The sequence below is a fragment of the Etheostoma cragini genome, chromosome 5 (assembly GCF_013103735.1).
Source record: "Etheostoma cragini isolate CJK2018 chromosome 5, CSU_Ecrag_1.0, whole genome shotgun sequence".
Taxonomy (NCBI): domain Eukaryota; kingdom Metazoa; phylum Chordata; class Actinopteri; order Perciformes; family Percidae; genus Etheostoma; species Etheostoma cragini.
Genome location: NC_048411.1, coordinates 26170203 through 26190916, shown reverse-complemented (window position 1 = coordinate 26190916; position 20714 = coordinate 26170203). Strand labels below are relative to the sequence as shown.

The window sequence follows — 20714 nt, the reverse complement described above, 5'->3', positions numbered from 1 at the left end:
AACCAAAAATTGCGTTGCCTGTATCTTTTCACGGCAAATAAGCGTGTGTGGGAAGCAGTCGCACAACAGCTGAAATGTTGTGTTGCGCATGAACGTAGTGTTTAAACTTCACCAAGACAAGCACCTAAAATGACTTCTTTTGAAATAAGACTTTCGAGTTTTGTTAGTTTTGATTTGTTTTTTATATTAAAAAAAACACAGATGTCGAACAGGTGGTTGCCAAAGGGGGCCACCAGAGACCACGAAATGATTGCCAGTTGACTTAATCTGTTGCCAAGGGCAACTGTTACTGTCGAGCCCTGATATAGTTCGATGATTGTAACTCTTTAGAGCACAAGTTAAAAGAAACCGAGCTATCTGCCTCTCTCAGTCCGTTGAACAGTTCACTCATTTCGACCACCAAACAGGAGGCTGCTGCCTCATTGAGATGGTTGGCATTCTTGGTACTTTCTCTGACATGTTTGGTCTGTAACGAACAAGCTTTGAAAGCTTCTGTCAACAGCAGAAATGCCTAATAATGTGAAAGAGTTTGTCTCAGGTCAAAAGAATTAACCTCCAGTTGTGTGCGGGGCTAAACTTGGATAAGAGTCAGACAAGGAGCATGATTGTCAGGTCTTTCAAGATTTATTTTAGGTCCCTCCCACTCTTAAAAACACACTTTAGTTAATTTTGTGCGGCCTGCGTGGTATGTGTAAGATTTCCTTCTCTTCCCACCACACACCCTCATTGTTCCCCACATAAGGACACTCAGCATACTTTCAGATTAGCTGAAGCTAAGGCTTTAGGGTATTGTGGCTTTACTACCAGGACACGTTTGCCTTGTTAGCTTAGTGATGTTACTCGATGGCTTAACATTGCTATTTTAAAGGGACAAGCCACTGAAATGCCTCTGGGATATTTCAGACGTATTAAGTTATGTACTATACACTTTGTTTTGTGGTTTCTTTATTACATGTACTTCATTTTGATTGTATTATAATTAAATTTTTGGGGGAAACCGCAATAAAAAATTATTAAGTTTATCCTGTAAAACAAGAATACTATAGAACATTTCACCTCAAAAGAAGGTTAGAACTGAAAATTCACAAGTGATTGCAACTAAACAACAAAACAAGTTGTTTGTCAGTGCCTTCCACAACAACCCATATGACAAATTTGAAAAGTTGCTCCGTCACCTTCATGGTTGAGCTTTGATTAACTTTAGCCAGTGTTAAAGTTACACATTTTATATTCCTACCCATGATGGGTGGTTCAACAAAGTGACATGGGAAATCACTGTCCAATTTCTACCATTGTTGGTTTATTTAAGCCATGACAGGGTTCTTTCTCTATCCTTAACCAAGACGCTCTTCTTTATCCAAAATTGAGATTGTTCCCTAACCATTAACCAAATACTTTGCGTAAACCCTTGATTTTTACATAACCTTAACTTAGTATTTATTTCCCTAAATCTAACCATACCCTAACTGTAGAGATGGCAGATCAGGAATTGGTCACATCATTTCCTTTTTCTCTTTTCATCAGAAAACCCTAATGTTTGACAGTTAGAGGACTTGTTGTCTGTATTTGAACCATTTGGTTTCTATTTCGGATCGTCTGTGCAGCTTCCATGTCATTTTGAAGTCTAATCTTAACATCCTTAAACAATTTCAGCACTTGAGAGGACTATGAGCAGCTCAGTCACTCAAACTGTAAAAAGGTCTACACTTTGATGTACAATATTCCAGTGCTGTTTAGGCATATTTCTTCTATTACCCCATGCAGATTTCCAAACATAGTTTTCTTTATCCTGTAGCCTATCTGCATCTTCAAACACCTAATCATAACCTTCCTCTGCTGTGCTTATTTCTGTCTGCTCAACTTTTAATTACGAAACTGGAAATCAATCTCTTGCAGGTCTTTCATTTGTTAAAATTATTATCTGCACTTAGCCACCAATAAAATCTTACCACATTTTTCAGAAGTAACATGGATGCAGATAGAATGGGGAGGCTGAGCTGTGTCCACTGTCCCTCCTGACAGAAATATAGGAGCATATTAACGTCTGCAGCAAATTTGGTTATTCTGTCACCTTATTTGCTTCTTCAAATAGTGTGTCTTCAAATATAATACGACATAATTACAAGGCATCTACAGTATGTGAATGTTCCTATTTGAAGTTTGCAAATGTTGTTGTATATGAACCATAAGATAACTGACACAGTACTTGCTACACAGGGAATGACCTTTTGCTTTGCTCTCATAGTCAAGTTAATAATGTTCAGTAGGAATCTGCCTTTAACAAACACTTTTAATACTGACTTCATTAACTAAAGTAATTGAATTTAGGGCAAACATTTCCTTTAAGCTCTGCCCAGCCCATGCCCCAGCAGTCATTTGTCTGTCTTAAGAACTGATTGTGCTATGTACACTTTCCCTTTCAAAGCCTTACACCTGTGGCTTTGTCTGCTTCGGAATGTGTCAACAAAAATAAGGCCCTGATAACGCTGCACCTGTTTAATAAGTTATTTTAAGCAGGGTAAACAATAATCACGGAACAACTCATCATTATGCCATGAGCGGGGCTATTAGAGCACTTATGTGTGTGTTAGTTTCAGTTCAAAGGCAGAAAATTCTTTATACAGCTGCAAAGCCTTACAAAACCAAGTTTCTATTTGAAGTTGGACTAGACATTTTTTTCATATTATTGATTGTAGTGGTGACAAGCCTTCATATGGCTTTCAAAACAAACACAAATTACAGTGATCATTTATAAAGAGGGGCAGAGAGCAAGTTCAGTTTGGCTTCAATCAGCCTTCCACGGTGCATTTCTTTGTTAAAACCATACGGTTAAAATACATCAGTGTAATCATCCTAAATTGTATTTTCAACTGTCCTATTCCCACTAATTTAAGATCCACACTTTTTTCTCACAGAATATGCTTTCAGAAAATTATGCTGATGAAGGCGGTGAAAGAAAACCAAACAGTAAAGTTGAGGCCCTGGATACCAAAGCAATGGTTTGAAAGATGCTATTAAGTTCCATAGAGCTTAGGGAAACTGCAGATTTGGGTGATAATTCTCTATACTTGTGGGTTCATCACTATGAGCACTCGCTCCCACATACAAACAGTATTATAAATAGTGAATATGGCAGCTTCAATGTCAAGTTGTAAAATTTAAAGTTTAGGCCCAAAACCCAACCTGACCATGCGGAATGTGTGGAATAATGTGTTGCAGACTTCTGGAAGAGATGGTTGTAAAGTAAAGCTAGCTTCACTCACAATCAATTTCATGCGAACTTGAGTGAAATATAGAAGTGCTGATCGGTGAATTTAAAAGTTTCATTTGTATTCTAAAGGCCGTAGCCCATATCGTTTGCACACTTGGCGTTTAGCTGACATTTAGAGCCTGTTGCAATGAATTAAAGGGTTTGGCTTCAATTTATTTGATGGACATATGGGCCATTTTAGGGATCACGCATGTGACCTTCTAGTTACAAGGTGGTTGCTATAACCATGAGGCCACCCTGCCTTTAGCACACTGGTGGTTCCTTGCTTGACTCGGTTATATTCGTAAATGTTAACAGACTTATACAGTGCAACTCAATCATGTCACATGCAGTGAGTTGTAAGAAGGCTGGTTCCCATTAGGCCATGGACTGGAATCAATATTGTGTGTATGTGTGAGTGTGAGTGCGAGTGTGTACTTAAATGTGTGCGTTTGGACTACTCACACGTGCATATACTGTGTGCGTTCTTGTTTGCATACACATGCATGGGTACATTTAGTTGCGTTTGTGTGTACTTTGTGGTTCATGCGAGATCAACGGGCAGGGACTTCCCCTGTCCTAACCCCTGGCTGCGCTGCTCAGATTAATGTGCAGTGGGAGCAAGAGCTGACAATTAGAAAAGTGCTTGTTCACTCAAACCCTCAAAGCAAAGCCCGCTGTGACAGACACACACCACAAATGTTAACATTTCCAATGGGGACATGGAGATGTAAAATGTTGAAGTGTCTCAGAAGACGATTTGTAATAACGCATAGCATACTTGCTTTGAACAGGAAGATAATTGGGTTATGTCTGCAAATTACGTTTTGGTAGATTTGCTAAGATCAGACTAATCTCAAAACATTTTAGGAGGAAATTGTGCCCCACCCAGTGACTTTGATGTCTGTTTTATGTCAAAGGATTGTCAGTTTAGGCTAAAACACGAGAAGTGGTTACAAGGGGTAAGTGGAGTTCATGGAGGGGGAATGTGTGAGCAAAGTCGTCTCCTTTGGAAGTGGATTCATGATCTTTCCAAAGTTATGCAATAATTTGTTAGATCTGTATTGTTAAGACACAGTGGCTGTAGCCTTTTCACACACTGCTACTGATTGCGCATTATTTATGTGATGAGAGTTAGACATAAGCCAATTCTTTTAATACTGTAAGTCATTTTTGATAAGACCTTAAATGCCTGATATTTCTATACAGTTGTATGATTTGTTTTATATTTTGCTGTACAGTCTTTACATATTAGTAATACACACACTTACTTGGTTTTTAGATGAGGATTATGGAACTTGTAACAGTAAGTAATTTCTCTTGTTCTACGTAAAGCCATATATATTTTGCAATCTTTGTTTCTTCCGCTTTTTAATTGTACATCTAAAGAAAGGAAGAAAATCTCTTGTTCCTTTAGAGCAGGTTAGATATAGTATGTTTCACAATTCAAGCTTTTAGCTAACACTCCTTACAAGAGGGGCAAGACTTTGCTTAAGTGTAGGGTTGCAGAATATTGAAAATAAAATTTTAAAAAGAACACGCATTTAAATGGACTTGTAATTAATAACCTGAATAATTACTGAAGCTAAGAAAGAGTACAACTCAACACGTTTGTGGGATTCTGCTCACTCAAAAGGTTTTGGTCCTACGCTACACACCTGCCAATAACAGTTATGGTGCATAATTGCACAATTTTTACACATTATAACTCTAGAAATAAAATACTGGTAAAGCTCAAACATCAACAATGCAAGTTCTTTAGCATGTAAGTTTTTAGAGATTTACAGTTTGGAATGTCCAGTTTCGTTTTGCTATTGACTCTCTCTCTCTCTCTACCTGGAGAAAGGGTACCAAACTATGTGTCTTTTGCTTTAGATATTCGATTTTTTTCTCACAAAATAGCAGTCTCACATGTCACTCTGAATGTAAACACTGTGTTTGGATTGTGGTAAACAATATCATGATTAACCTTTCTAAGCATTAACTATGTGGCTCCCTGTATCAGAGGATGCAAGATGTTGAGGAAATGAATTTGAGATTCAGTCATTTTTACAGCTTTATGTGGTTGGTCATGGACCTTAGTACTGTGGCCTTTCAACATCCTGCACAAGCAGCATTTGGACAAAAGCACAAAAGTCTGGCAGAAATAAACACTCCATACCTTCCTGTTTTTTTTTTTTCTGTTTCACACATACTATGGCAGTTCTGTTTTTTTTAATCATGTTTAAATTGCCTACATAGCTCACAAAAACTTGTCATAAGTATCTCATTTGAAAAGTCTATTACTGTGATGCAGTGCGCTGGGGTACATTGTTGTTTACACCACAAAGCCAAAACATTTTTGTTCTCTCCTTTTTAGTTAACAGACAGTACAATGAACAGCCTGTTAACTAAAAAGTTGGAAGATATTAAACACTAACCAGATCAGTGTTGTGTTAATCCCCTTTCACACCTAAACCATTTTCTGCATGAGGTCATGTGTGAATAGGAGCAGGAATCAATATTAAAGGAAATCTGTACCACAAATTTCCCACCTAAAGACTTGGTAACATTTCAGGGAAAATGCCGGGACAGCTGGGGATCAGTGTTGTTAATGAAAGCAGTATTATTGCAGGGACAAGCACAAAAAGGGTTACGTCCATCTGACGCTTTCACGTGGGGTCTCTGATGACTCTGATGATGTATTTGAAAACGCGACTTGTTTAAAATTGAGCATTTACGCCATTTTTTTGTGTGTGATTTGATAACTAACAGGCAAATTTGTTGAATATTAAATACAGTACAAGAACATTGGGCACTGGACCAAATCAGCTCCTTGCCTGCAATTGCAATGCAAGAGCGGTCTTTCACCACGTGCATCCAGCATTGCCCCCCCCATCTTCTTCTTCTTTTGTTGAGTTTATTGGCGGTTGGCATCCATGATAGTTGCATTACCGCCATCTGCTGGACTGTTCCTCGCCCCAGCTATTCCGGCATTGCCATGGCATGTGTGAAAGGGCGTGAGACGGAAATGTTCTTTAATGTAGGCTAGTGCATGTGTGAATAGTGACGCAGCGCCTGAAATGTCATCCCAGTAATTTACCAGGAACTATGTGTGTAAGTGGCTTTAGATTCACAATGGTGAATGGGAACTTCTACAGTCCAACCCATGTACTTTTTACTCAGAACTTGCAGTGCAGAGAAGCAGTTAGATCCCATCAAAGACATGTAGTCAGTAAAAAACGTGGGAAATAAAGACACTAAATCCCTTAGTCTCATTTCATCTGACAAAAACTCTACCAAACTTTGTCCAAGACAAAGAAGGAAGGAAAATAATAATTTCTCAGGGGCTTTCTGGGGAGTGTGTTTTCACAGAGGTAATTCAGAGGACAACTCCCTCTTAACTTCCTCGTTCTTTTTTCTCTTGCCGCCTTCTGTTTTCCACACCTGAGCTGAAATGAAGATTTAAACCTATGTTGACAAACACATTAAAATCACTTGGATTTCCTACCTAAGTAGATTTATTGAACATTTTTCATGTAAACCTCCCTTTTAAAGAACTTTGTGACGTCAGAGGTCACAAACTGTAAGTGGACATTTAGTATTAACAGGATCAGACTGGCAAATCTGGCAAGGAATCTGTGTGGTTCCAGATCAAAGAAACATTCCTGTTTGTTTTATATTAGGGATGTCAGTTGCTTTAATTTGTGAAGTTTGAGTAGATTTGAGTTACAGGACAAGATAAAGGGATGTCAGATGGGTCTTACACACCTATACAGTTCCTAGAATTGTTATTAGGGTGTTTTTGAAACTGCCAATAGATGGATCACTAATGCAATTAAATCATTAACCCATTTCACACTGCATGAGGTGACATTCTCATCTACAGGGTTCATTGTTTTGTGTTCTTAGAACTCGTCTTATATACAAATTCTTTGGAGGGGTGGAATTCTTTTTACTTTTCTTATAGAAACACTGCTTTTAGTTAATATATAAAGTGTATTAGATATTTGATTCAAAGAAGCCGCTGTTACTAGATTATGTTAATGTAATGGAAAACTGTCAATATAGTTTCAGGTGTACATCAATATAATACAGTGAAAATGCAGAGCTGCTTCTCCACTTAGCAGCAATGTATTTCTCCTATGTAGCCTTGAAGACCACTGATTTATGCAAGGGTTTTAAGTGTGTTTGAGAATGTATACTACAGAATAGAAACGTCATATTTTTGTCTATTGTATCATGTGAGCTCATGTCCGCACCTTGTATGCAGCAATGACAGAAGGAGAAGAATTCGGCAAGCTGTTGGTCCTCAGATTCCAGTTATCTCTATGGAAGGTGCTGGTCACTTTTTAAATTCCATTATGTGTCCGAGTGAAAGATTGGTATGTGTTTACTACTGCCGGATCATCGTCATGCGGTCACTGCAGCCAACATCTGTGCCTAAAGTAGTACCTTTTGTGAGCTCGGGCACTGCTGTATCTTTTGAGCTGCAGATGCAGCTGACCAATGTAACATGCATTTGCCTCCACTAAAAAAATCTGTTAAAACATCCGCCTCAAATAACAGGAAGGGAGTGCACTCAAAAATAAAGTTGTTTGTGGCAGCGTTGTTCGTGCCCACTTTAGAACTAAGGGTACTGTGTAATTTTTGCATAGCTGCACTGTGGGTAACTCTGTACGATAATTTGAACCACTTTATAATGATTTGTCTCCAAGGTGACAATGACAAGTATTTGGACCCACCAAGATGAATTTGTTTCTGTATTCTAGTCGCATGACATGCAGAATGTTTATGATTTAAGTTAAGAGATGTTGCATGTCATCTCTGCGTTGAATCAATTGTACAGATGCAGCCGATGAAGCCCCATACCAAAGGAATACTGTAGCTGTGACTCATACTAAATACTAATTCTAATCTGATTTTGAGTATGTAATGTTCACATTGAAAAGATGACAAAATTAAGTATAGTCAGGTTTCTTCTGCAAAACTACATGTTTTGGAGGAAATGCAAAACCCAAAGATGGCATCTTTTCACATCTAGGAACTGTGACATCCGTATACAGCACAGAAGTCATAGGGAGTGGGTTGGTGGAAATAGCTTGGCATAGGAAAAAACTGGACTTTGTCCCACATTTATTCTAGGTACGTTACGTTTACGCTACTTGTTTAAGGTTAGGAAAGATCACTTTTTTTGTAAACGTTTAGGCAATGCAAGATACTAAATGCAGGACAAATGTATAAAAGACGTATACAATACATAAAGTCATAGTCCATGACAGTGTCATGTGTAAGTAATCCTCAGGTCAAAAATGTTTGAAGTTCTGAACCCTTTGTTCTATAGTGTATATATATATATTTATATATATAAAAAATAATATAATTTTTCCAGACAAGCCAGCCAATTATGATTGACAGTCATACATTTTATTGTGTTAATTTGTTAGCATATCAGTTACAGTCAAAACAACCTTGCTATTCCACAGTGTTGAATCAGTTGTCACAGATGATATGGCGTCTACCACAGATGGTAACATTGTTTGCATGCCCCCTTTTCACACAGATGCATGAGAAATAAAAATCCTTAACACAGCTACAGTTACCTCAAGGTCTCGCCTTTGTTCCCCCAAGAAAACACAGTAGCTTATATTCAGAGGAGCTCCCCACTGAAAAACAAAGACAAGAAAACCTCAAGACTTTTGTGTCAGGCATTCATGAAGAAATTCTCAGGGACTCAGATCTTGATAAATGCTTGCTTTACAACTCACACAAACCATTACCAGTTTCACACACCTGCAAAAGCATATCTCTGTGTGTAAGCAGTTTAGTGTTTAGTTATGTGTTCATCTTTGGTCCTTTGAAAGATGATTACTGCTCGTTTTGGTCAAGAAAATACATTTCTCAAATGCTCACTGCTTGTCCTATCTTCAGACAATTTAGAATACATAATTAAAGATATAAAACATGGATTTGGAGTTAACTGGGGGTCACAACATATAGCTTTTCTTCTGAATAAAACCATTCTTGGTTTTCTTGGTCTCCAGCCCTAAAATTAACCTATTTGGTAACCGTGATTAGGGTGAAGGATTTATGGTAGATGTACATATGTTGGTGTAAGACTTTGTCGCCATTGTTGTTGAGTTAAGTTCACCTTTCTCTGGATATTATTCTCATATGTGATGTCCAGTAGAGAATGTTTTAGCGCCCCCTAAAAAGGTTTTTATCCAGCATCAAAGGAAATTCACAAGCACCAAAACGTCTGATTTTCAGCAGTCAGCTTCCCTCTCATGGACGTGCGTCTGGCACTGATTTAACTGAATCTAAACACTTTGCTGTGAAGCTAGCACTAATGGGATCTCTGTTTGCACCTTTGTTGATCTTACCTTTGTCGATCTTAAATGAAGTATTTTTGTAAAATGCTAGATTGTATTCCGAACAAACCGCCATTATATTGTTTTGAAATTCAGGAGTAGCCAGCATGAGTCTTGGTGCGGATCCACGCTCTGTCTCTGATAGTTACATTTGTAATTAATCCGCTGTTCACGCATGCCAAACTGTAGCGGTTGAATACACTACTACTGTATTTTTACTCATAATCTATTGTTGAATTGTTACTTGCCACCAGAATTATGAGTTTTACTTGACATAAACAGACATTGCACCCCCAGACCCCAGATTCATGTGGCCTCCACAAAGCCCATTCAGAACCAGGAAAAACCCTGATATCCTTTTCCATTGATGCTTCTTCTGCCATACACCTTTGGCGTCTTATTGAGGTCAGTAGGCATTAGCGTTCTGTTGCCAAGGTTGACAGATTGATATTTTACTCTTTTATGTTTGGCGTGAACGGTACGTGGGATTGTCCCACTTCAGGGAGGGAGTTTTGGTGTCCGTATTTTTTTAAGGTTACTGGTATTGAATTTTTTGCAACAAAGATGGACATACAGGATTTTAAAAAAAAGTAGAACTTGCATGCTCTAATGGGACATATATACAGTTCAAAGGCATGACATATGCTGTTTGGAACTAGGCAGCCTCAGAATAGTTTCTGTATCTTGCACTAGCATTTTTGACACACATGTAAATCTTAATGATATTTCTAAAGAGCCCATACATTTTAACTGCTGCTGCAATGTGCCAGCCCTCAGACTTGCACAATAAAATAAAAGGTTGCTAAACAGGACAGGAAATGTAACAGAATGGATTAAAGTGCCCACAAAGTCACCAGTAACTCACCAGTGGACAAGCAGCTGCACTGCTTTCACATGTATTTTAGGCTAAACTTGTATTCTTCTTCCCACTGGTAATTTAAAAGCCATTGGAATGTGGAAAATGATTGTAGTCGTGAAGGGGAGGGATAAGATATGCCTTGTTTGGTCACTTTGGTGTCTGAAATCCGTAGCTGAGATGGCATTTGACTGATTTGTGTTTTGACCACATGTGCCAGACCCGCCTGCTATTCTCAACCTGTAATTCCTCCCTGAATTCAGGCATGCAACTAATTTACTGTAGGGGCAGGATTTTTTTCTTTTCCAGAGAGCAGATACTTTACCCTTTTTCTGTACAGGGCTATGTACCAAGTGCCGTAAGTGATGCCACCTGTCAGGCTGACAGCTTATTCACCATATGGGAAGGCCTTTATCAGCTGCAGTTGTAGAGAGCAGGAAAACGGGTGTCACCTGCCAAGGATTTCCAACCTTTAAGTCTCTTTAACAGGTTGCATACTTTAGAGAGATCCCATTGGTTTACTGTTGGCTTTGTCTTTTTGTCTGGTAATTGAGCAGTGACTTTTGGACATCGAAAGTTAGTTGTTTTGGTAGTAAAAGCAAGCTTGTTAAGAGATAGTGCCGTTTAAAAGAAAAAAGAAAGAAAAAAATAACTTCTTTCCACTGTGTTGAACCACACAGCAGATGGTCTATCGTTGCAAATCTTGCAAACCACTCTGCTGGTTCCGTCGTTACAGGTCTACATTCATTGCAACTTAACCTTTTCTGTTTTATATGTTTCAGTTTAAAATAACACTTTAAATGAGTGAAGAAAAGTAGAATTACAAGTTATACAAAGGACTTTTGACTTTTGTATCAAACTCCTTGTGACAAAAATCCACATTTAAATTGGTTGTACCAAAACTGAGTTGCTGTTAAGCTACTTGAAGTGTTGATTTTATGAAATCTGTCCATGTCATGTTTTCATGTTCCCATCACTGCTTTATGCTGCAACAGGAAGTGGCACTACTACAGTAAGAGCACGTTGTGACTATGTTACTCTTTCCCAGGGAGGCCTAGAGTTTAATAGGCACATCCAACATGTCTTCCAAAGACAACCATAACTTTTAGATAAGAAACCATATTGCTACAATATTTCCATACGGCCGTGTGTACTCTGTAGAGTATTTGCGTGTTGTTGCACGAGGACATTGAAAATACTCCAGAAAAAACAAAATTCATAAAGCCGATGTGAACTGATGCAGTTGGAGAAAAACAGTGAAGCTGCACCGTGGGCCAAACTAAGGAGGTTTTAATAGATTTTCTAAAACACCAATTGCAAAAAGCAGGATAGCATTTTCTGATTCTGAGTGCCCTGTAATTTGAAGTGTGTGGGTTCAAGCCACTTATTTTGTGGTGAAGGCTTTACTGTCGAGTTCTCCAAAAAGACAGAGGCCAACGCAGCCGAGGGTTGAGCTAGCTGCCTTGCCTTCCTTACTGATTGACCGAGCTGCTTCCCCTTTGGTATCTGGCCACAGTTGTTCTGCCCTCATGGCTAACCTCACTGGGCGTAGCTGTCTACCATTGGGTGTTTAGAAAGCCCAATGGGAGGGCACCTGCTTCTGGATTTATTTATTCCGTCTCTTGCACAAACACCCATGCAGTCTGTTTATGGATGAAGATGGAACGCACTTGGGGTAAACAAATAACAGCCTTTTTGATAAACTCACGTCTAAACAACAGCCAAACATCCCCATATTCTAGCATCCTTGTTTGCCATGCATTACCCCAAATTTAGCAATTTAGCCCAACATACTATATTACCTAATCTAGACTTTAGGTCACATATCCTCCAAGTACTATTTGGCTTTCTCTCATACTCATACTTCAACTTCCCAGAATTTCACAAATTGGGGAAATTCTTGTGGTCTTCAAGGTTTTATATGACAAACAAATGAACAAAAAAACTCTTACATTGTAGATGCACTAACACGCCCTTCATTTCATGCAAAACCACAGAAACGTATACAGTTACAACCCAGTTCTCAAAGAAAGAAGGGAAAAACATAATGCCGATGGAAATTTTGACATTAAATTCATTCATTGTAGATGATCATTAACAAAGTTAAATAGAATGAGTTTAAATGATAAGGATTGACCAGAGGTGAGCTTGCAAAAGAAAAATCCTTTCATTTATTTATTTATCTTGAACAATCAACGATGTTGCGAGACAAAATAATAAAATTAAAACCACAAAATGAAACACAAACTAAGAATATATATCTCAAAGTATTGGTTTGAGAAGGAGCAGGCGGAAGCAAATACCCAGTGTTAGTTTTGTAATGAGCAAATATTTTGTAAGTTGCTTTTGTAGGTAAAGCTTTAGTGCGTAACCTTTTCATAATGATGAATGTCCGTCTCATTCAAACCATTGCCAAATGATTTGCTAGAAAACAAATTTAGACTATCAGCTCCACAAAACTCTCTGTATTTTTTATGTGTTCAGAAACTGGTGTCCTCCGGCAACTTTCGTGAGCAGAAACTCGAGAGAAGAGAATGACCTCTTCTGAAGAGTTAATCATGTTTTTTGAATCCTCCAAGTCCTCCTTGGCATCTAGCAACTGCATAGAGGAGGGGAAAGGGGTGTGTGTGCATTTAGGGAAGGCTAATTTCATGTGCATCCAACATCAGTGGTGTTGTCATTACTTAGAAGAACTAGAATTCCTGATGGATCTACGCGCTATAGCTTTAAAACAAAAAACCAATAAAACATTGCATAGGGAAAAAAGGATTTCTTTGCACCGTTTTGTGTGGCCTCGCCAGTCTTTGTGCAGGGCTTTAAGAGAATACAGATATAAAATTAAACCACCATGTAGGGCAAGAAGTCCTTTTGAACAGTTGACTTGTGCATTTTTGTATCCGGTGCCAAGACATCTGTCTAGTGACACACCCTGTAATTATAAACGAAAGGAAAAGAAATGTCTTTTGATTATTTCCATCCTTATTGCATGCACACAATAAGGCATGCTGTGGCACTTACAACCAAAAATTGTCTTTTCTTTGACACAATGGTGAGGTATCTCAGTGACATGACGGCACAGTGGGATCATAGATGGTGACAGAAATGACAAGGTTTAAAATACTGTCATTGTGACCACTGAATCTGTGGGGCAAAGGTGGAATGTGTTCATCTCTCTGCTGAATGGAAACAATCAGAGCCCTAGTCTTTATTTAGTTTCGTAGATATAGACTCATTTTAAAATTAAACTTGGATGTAGACTTTTTGGTGGATGGAAAAGCAGAAGCATTTGCCAGGAGAGAGTGTGGAGGTCTGAGCAGGGTGGCTGCAGTCTATCAGCGGCCCATGTGGAGGGTTGTGATGAGAGGGTATGTTAAAGGTTGCTTAAACAGATTATGGTGACTCACAGCACTGTGCAAACAAATCACAACCCTGCTCTTGTATCAAAAAGGCACACTCCAACATATTTTACAAAGAGACAGTGTGTAAAATAGATGTATGTATTGTGGCACTTTTTCAAAGTTTTTGTAAAATGTAAAATAGCTTTTTGGAAGTGCTCGTTGTAATGGTGGTTTTGTTCCCGGAAATACACCGATATATACTGGGCCATACAGGATCAAAGATTTGTTTTGGGTAATGTAGAAAGGGTGTCTTCATCACATAGTTTGTCCACCAGAGATAACTGACAAGTTGAATTTTTAGTTTTTATGTAAAACAATATTGGTATATGTTATTATTGAACATTTTTAACACTTACATATCGATATTGACCTCCAAACTCCGGTATCAGTCTGGCTATAGATACTATGCTGTTTTGTCTGCAAACATCTGCTATGACAGTTTATGTGATTATGCATCACAATATCAATAATGCATTTTGTGATATATTGTATATATTGTGAAATTGTTTATTAACTGTTTATAGATAAAATAACCAGGTGGAAATGTTTTTTCTTAAGAAAAAATCTAGCAGGGCCACTAAGCAGTCCTGAACATTTGGATAATTTAAAAGGTTTGCCAAATGTACTGTTAGACAATGAGATTAGTCTATATACAGTCCCCCAATATTCAAGAGAATAGTTCAATATTGTGGGAAACACTCTTATTCATCCTCTTTGCAAAAGTGAGAAGAAAAGATCGATACCACTCTTGTTTCTGTGGCAGATACTGCTCTGGAGAGAAAGCAGGAGGGAGGATATGGTGAACCTACCAACACCTCTTAAGGTGCAATCATTCTATAGATGTTTTAAAGCTATGATACATAAAACCTTTCAGTTGTAAGGGAAGTTACAGTTAGATGAAAAGGAATGTTAAAATTTGTCATAGCCATATGGACAGACATACGGACTAACAAAGCTTTAAGGCAAATAATTTCCTATCAATGATTTTTAGTAATCATTTATTTTGAGACTCGTCAACGGTGATCACTGTTTTTTTTTTTGTAAATTAGAAAGATCAGAAGAATTTGCAACAACATGCATTCCTGGAACAAAGAGCTGGACTATATCTTTAATTTAAAGCTTTGCGATGTGATTGCTAAGAACATGTTCTTAGTGTTACGTTCATATTAAATAAAGTCAGAGCAGTTAGCATCGGATAATGTGGGTTAGGGAGTGCAAATGATCAGCCAGGTGCCTTCAAACTCTTCGGTAATTAAACGCTGGTCTGGATCACATTTCCTGCACAATGTGTAATTTGGGTAGATCCCCAAAGATCCAAGACACCTCAACACATATGGTTTCTACCATTGCATCCATTACACAAGCCAGCTGTGTCAAGTCACTTTCAAGTCAAATAAGTAATCATACTCAGCCAGCTCCTGAACCTCTCGCTAAACTCTCTGAAAAACATACACACACATTCACACGTCAACACACACTGAGCATGCATCAAAAATATGCAGAACACACTTAATAGTTTAGTTTCATATGTGGCAAACAGTAATAATTTCGAATAATTGCTTAAGAAATTTAAGTAAATACGGCTATTATCAAACGGAGAGAAAAAGCTCAACAGACTATAGCAACCTGAGGAAAGTTTGTATTTTAATGATCAGGTTATGTCGCCAAGCATTTTAAGAACTATCTGTCTTACTGAGGAGGTCTCTCAGGTCGGACTCAATCCCTGAGCCGCTGCTTGGAGGAATGAGCCTCTGCAAATGGGCGCCCGCTTTAACAGGTGAGCTACCCAGGCGCCCATAAAAGCATGGCCACTACAAACGTAATGTCCGAACAATGTCACTCCTCCCTCTTGTCTAAAATCGTCATCGTGTGCATGTGATGGGAAATAGTTTTAATGTGACTTTAAAATTACATCAACCGAGCCAAAACGCTCATGTTATTATTAGTTAGCTCGTTCTTGTTTCCTTAATGTGTCACGAGTTATCAGAGCTTAGCTAGGAGCTTCATGGAGACAGCTAAAGTTAGCTAATGTTAGCTGGACTACACAGTTAGCTTCAACTTTACATATTACCTTCTAATAGCTGTATTCTCAGTAATGTGACAATCTGCAAGAAACAGATAAATCCCTAAAATAGTAGTGACAACAACGTTTGGCTTGGTTATGAATCCTGTTAGCATTGTGTGCTTACCGAGCGACGTTAGCCTTTACATCAGAGTCACTTCAATAGATAATGTTTCATTTCAAGGTTTGCTCCATGGTTCTCTCTTGATTTGGGTTTGTCGCTGTGTGTTTGTGGTGTAAAATGTAAACAGTGTGGCGTGCCAGAAATGCAATGCGCCAATAGGCCAGGCTAATGTTGGAAGTCCATTAGCGGACAGAACGTGTAACAGCCACATGCTTATAGTGGCATTCACAATGCATAAGCCTCAGTAGTGCAGTACATATTAATAACAGGCTGAATTTGAGCATTAAATATTCAAGTATTATAAATTAATATAAATTAAATTTGATTGGTATTTTAGAGGAAGATTGACAGGAAGATTGACAGCTCTAGTGGAAAGTAGTAATTAAACAATAAAATAGTTTTTTTTCATTGAAGTATTGCAAATGCATCATGTTTATCCCAATATGTTTAGCCACTTATGTTTTTACAGTAGCTTATGGGGATCTGAAATAACAAACTCACTCTCACACACACACTCCACAAGGTATATCCAGAAAGAGGACAAGAGTAAAGCCTGCCAGAAAAAGGACTCCCACCTAAAAACATTCCCACATTCATGTTTTCCTTACCCCAACAAATTTACACAGTTGTTAGTGATGGCCCGGGATTCCTCCTAACGCACAGACCACTAATAATAAACAGTATGACAGCTGACACCACAAGGCACCTGCACAGCTCCCTGACACTGCAGGACACCAAACCTCCCGGGGCAGAGGTGGGCTTGAGAATAGGGGGGGCATGGAGGCCAGCAGACAGGTTGGGGGTGTCAATGTTAAAACAAAAGACTCCAGTTCTTGCATGTTAAGTATTGTCTAACCTCGACCAGCTTTAAGTATTCTAAAACTTTAATTAGTAAATATTGCATTAAAGAATAGAAGTACAAATCTGAGCTGCCCATTTGATTCCAGCTTTTGATACTTGAGAGTTACTTGGTGCTAAGAACACTTTCCACTTGTTACCAAAAAAACAAATTGAGGTTCAATTCCCAGCTCTGGTGGAAGTTAGCTCTAATTAGCTCTTTTTAGCCATTTTGCATTATTTCTGTGTCAGACAAACAGACACCTACAGTCACACATTCATTCAGACATACCCTCCTCATGTCACAGGATGTCAGGTGGTCCAGCCATTGTGTCCCCACCTGTAGGACATTGTCAAAGCACAAAGGAGGGGCACAGGACGTGTCAGCCTGCTGTCAGCTTCTGTTTGACTTGAATTTGTAAATCCCTTTCTTTCAGCCGTGGGGCTTTGAAAGATTAGCTAAAGGTTTGTGGCATAATTCACATCTGTGTGGGTTTTACTTATTGTCAAGGGGCTGGGTATCCCTCCACAGTTTTCACAGGCCACAATAATTACAATTGTCAACACTGTGCAAGTTTCACTTTTTTTCTAAGCACACAAGCATGTTCAGAGCAGATTGTTTGAGGGGTGGGTACCCACAAGGATTTGAGATGCTTCGTTGTGTTTATCAACTGCATAAATTGATTTAAAGGAAACCCCTGGTCTACTGTTCTTTATCGGTTTATGTAACCTTCATCTTAAGGTCACTGAGATTTTCCTTTCAGCCAGCTGACATTTCAAATGTGTACACATTAAAAAGAATTCAAAGAAGAGCAAAGTGAATATTGAGTATCATAAAGAGCCAGGTTCTCTACCTGAGACCTGTGAAGCGCTCGGCTTCTCAGGGACCAACCCGACTGATGTTTGCCATAAAGCGGGGCCTCTTACTCGCTGCCCTGTGAGGTCACAGCACCTGTTCTTGGTAATTGCTGGCAGGTGACGTAAGGCCTCCACTTGTTTTCCATGGTGTAAGGTGGAGGTTCCCAGGTTCCTTCCAACATTGGAGCTTGAGAGTCATGTTGGTTGTTTGCAGAAAAAAAACCTATTCTTGTGTTTTTATTTAGGTTTAAGGTACAAGGTTTTATCATCCTGATTTTAAGCTCCTATGTGTTTTCTGTATTCTTCTAGAAACGGATGAAAAATTTAGTAAAAATCTGTGTACAGCATGGTTCATGCAAAAATCTGTTTAATGCAACTGGAGTCTGACATTTGTGTTTGGTGATTATTTGGTCATCATTTAAGATAACATTTTACTAGGGTTGGGTCATAGGATGAAAAGGTGACACCATACATTTTTACATTTTACATACACTGCAGGTGATCTTTACAGTTTGTCTTTCACAAATATTTCTTATAATAATAATTAAATTAATAATTTTGAATGCATACATATGAGTTTATTTTAGATTTTTTGACTTGTCTGTGTTCTAACTTGTATTTTTGTAGTTCACCGCAGCTACATATTTCTGCAAGAATAATCATATTATTCAGCAAATACGGACAACAGACAACCTAAAAGTTTAGATGCTGCACTTAGTGTAAAGAAGCATGAAATCAGCTAGCAGGAGCCTGTTCTATATAAAGCCATTGAATCCATCATTGTTTTATCTTTACCAAATTGGCTTATATTTGGAAATTAACCAGTTATAAAATCTGAAAACAGCCCAGCACCACAGACTGTATCAAATTAAGATGTTGTTGTTGTTCAGACTCATTTTGCAAACTGTCCTTGTGATTAATTTACATGTTCTCTATAGATGAATTTAGCTATATTTATTTTTAGCACCACTACTCAAATGTTACTTGTCTCCTTTGCCTTTGATGGGTCCACCTGATGATGTCTTTTCCATGCTGGCTGCAGCAGGACAGAAGCCAGTAGATAGGGTATCTGGCCCAGGCTTCTAGCCATCTGTGAACCTGATATCATCTGTTTTAAACATTTGAGAGACCGAGAGAAAGGAACCCTCTTTTCTTCTGAGCTCTGGAGCGCTAGTTATCTCACGCCTTTTTAGTAAAGGGATCCACAGATGGCCCCTGCCTTGACAGTTAGGCCTATACATATGTGATATCGCTAGCTGAGGTCTTTGGCTTGGATCCTCTTACTGTGTTACTGTAGGCCTACAAGTGGGACTCATTCATGCTCAGAGTAAACAAGACAAGTTAGAGACAAAAAAAGAGTCCTCCTTTTCTCAAGAAAGAAAGAAAAGCTTTTTTATCTTTGTGAAGGAAGACAAAACAACCTCTTGACACCTGAGTGTGTCTTCTGTTTGGAGTTCTTCCCATCCATTGTCATCATGTGTTATCTAAACCATCAAATTGACATGAAAAGATCATTTCATGTTCTGATGTCACCTGAGGGAGGATTTGGACTACTTGCCTTTCATTTGCTTTGTCTGAATCTGGTGACCAAAACCATTTGTCATCCTTTTTCTTCTCCCAGGTTATGTCTGGGGGTGAGCTCACTTCAAAGACCTGGTCCCTGATGAGAAGGGGGGAAACTGTCTTTAGATTAATGTGTTTTGTTTGCGTTGGAAAATCAAAGCCTTTTTTTCTTCTTACTCATAGAGTTCTGATCAAAAGCAGTGTTTTGGAATATGGAGAGCTAACTGATGTTGCCCTGACATCCACTAGTTATTTCTTTAGGTCTTAACCCCTAAGCCACAAGTGCTCCCCAGTAGCTCTTTTCAAACAATCTTTTGTTTTATTCTGAGCATTTTTGCCACATTTTTACATTTTTCTTATTAGCATTTAACAAGATATTACCGTGGGTCTTGGGTCTGTGTGTCCGTAGTCTAACACCCAAGCTGACTCCTCTCAGGTTTAATAATATTTTAGGTCATGATAACTGCAGTGTAATTTGTGGAGCATCATGCTGTTGCCACTGATGGTGTCACATAAGGTTTTTGGGAATGACAGAACAGAAACCTACATTTCCAAAGCAATACAGAAAAGTATTAATCTTGACAGATGATTAGCAATAAAAAATATAATAATGTGTCAATATCAACAATCGAATCAAATACAATTTCATTAATATCCTAAATAACAATTAATAACATGGGCAACTGTAATACATCAGTTTGGGTCTGTTGAGGTTGGCCACATTTTGGATTTGGTCTAATTATCCTCAGGTTTACTTCAGACCAGGCAAACTATCTGCTGATCATTTTTGGGTCATATGTTTTTTTTAAATAAAAACTTTTATTTATGCATCTATTGTTTTGGATTTGGGTCTGAAGACCTTAACATCCAAACACAGTTTTTTCACTTCGTGGTTTTGTTATTCAAAGGGAAAATGCTATTGTTACAGCCTGGACCATGGAGATTGATTAGTCTAAAAACATTTCAGACTGACTCTAGTCAAAGCAAATACGTTTTATTGACATGGGCCACACCTTTAATCACCTTTTAAAGAACATGGTTTTACTTGATTTTCCTGCCTTATTTTTTACCCCAAAAGCTCCTTAACTATTCACACAACTTACAGTATTAGGTTTTGGCTCAGGACTCCAAATTACTTGTCATTTCAAGCTACATTCTCGCCTGGACTGTAGGTGTACTGGAACGGAACTGAGACTCTAGTCACTGTAAATCGAAAGATTAAGCTTGAGTCCCACGCACTTATCTGTCAGGATATTCTGTAGACAGCCCACCTCGGTGAGCTTGGGCCATCGCAGGATGACATTAGTTGGAGTTGTTTCTGATTTAAACCCTATAACGGTAGTCTTTGTATTTCAAAGTGGGATGATTTGTAACAGATCCCCCGTATCATTCCACTTTTAACAAGTGACATTAGCC

At 38.5% G+C, this 20714-nt stretch overlaps 1 protein-coding gene across 1 annotated transcript in view; it reads left to right on the top strand.

The window, feature by feature from the left end:
- The window catches only part of cfap299 (cilia and flagella associated protein 299), a 67875-nt gene that overhangs the window by 33283 nt on the left and 13878 nt on the right, over positions 1–20714 (top strand). The window lies entirely within an intron of this gene.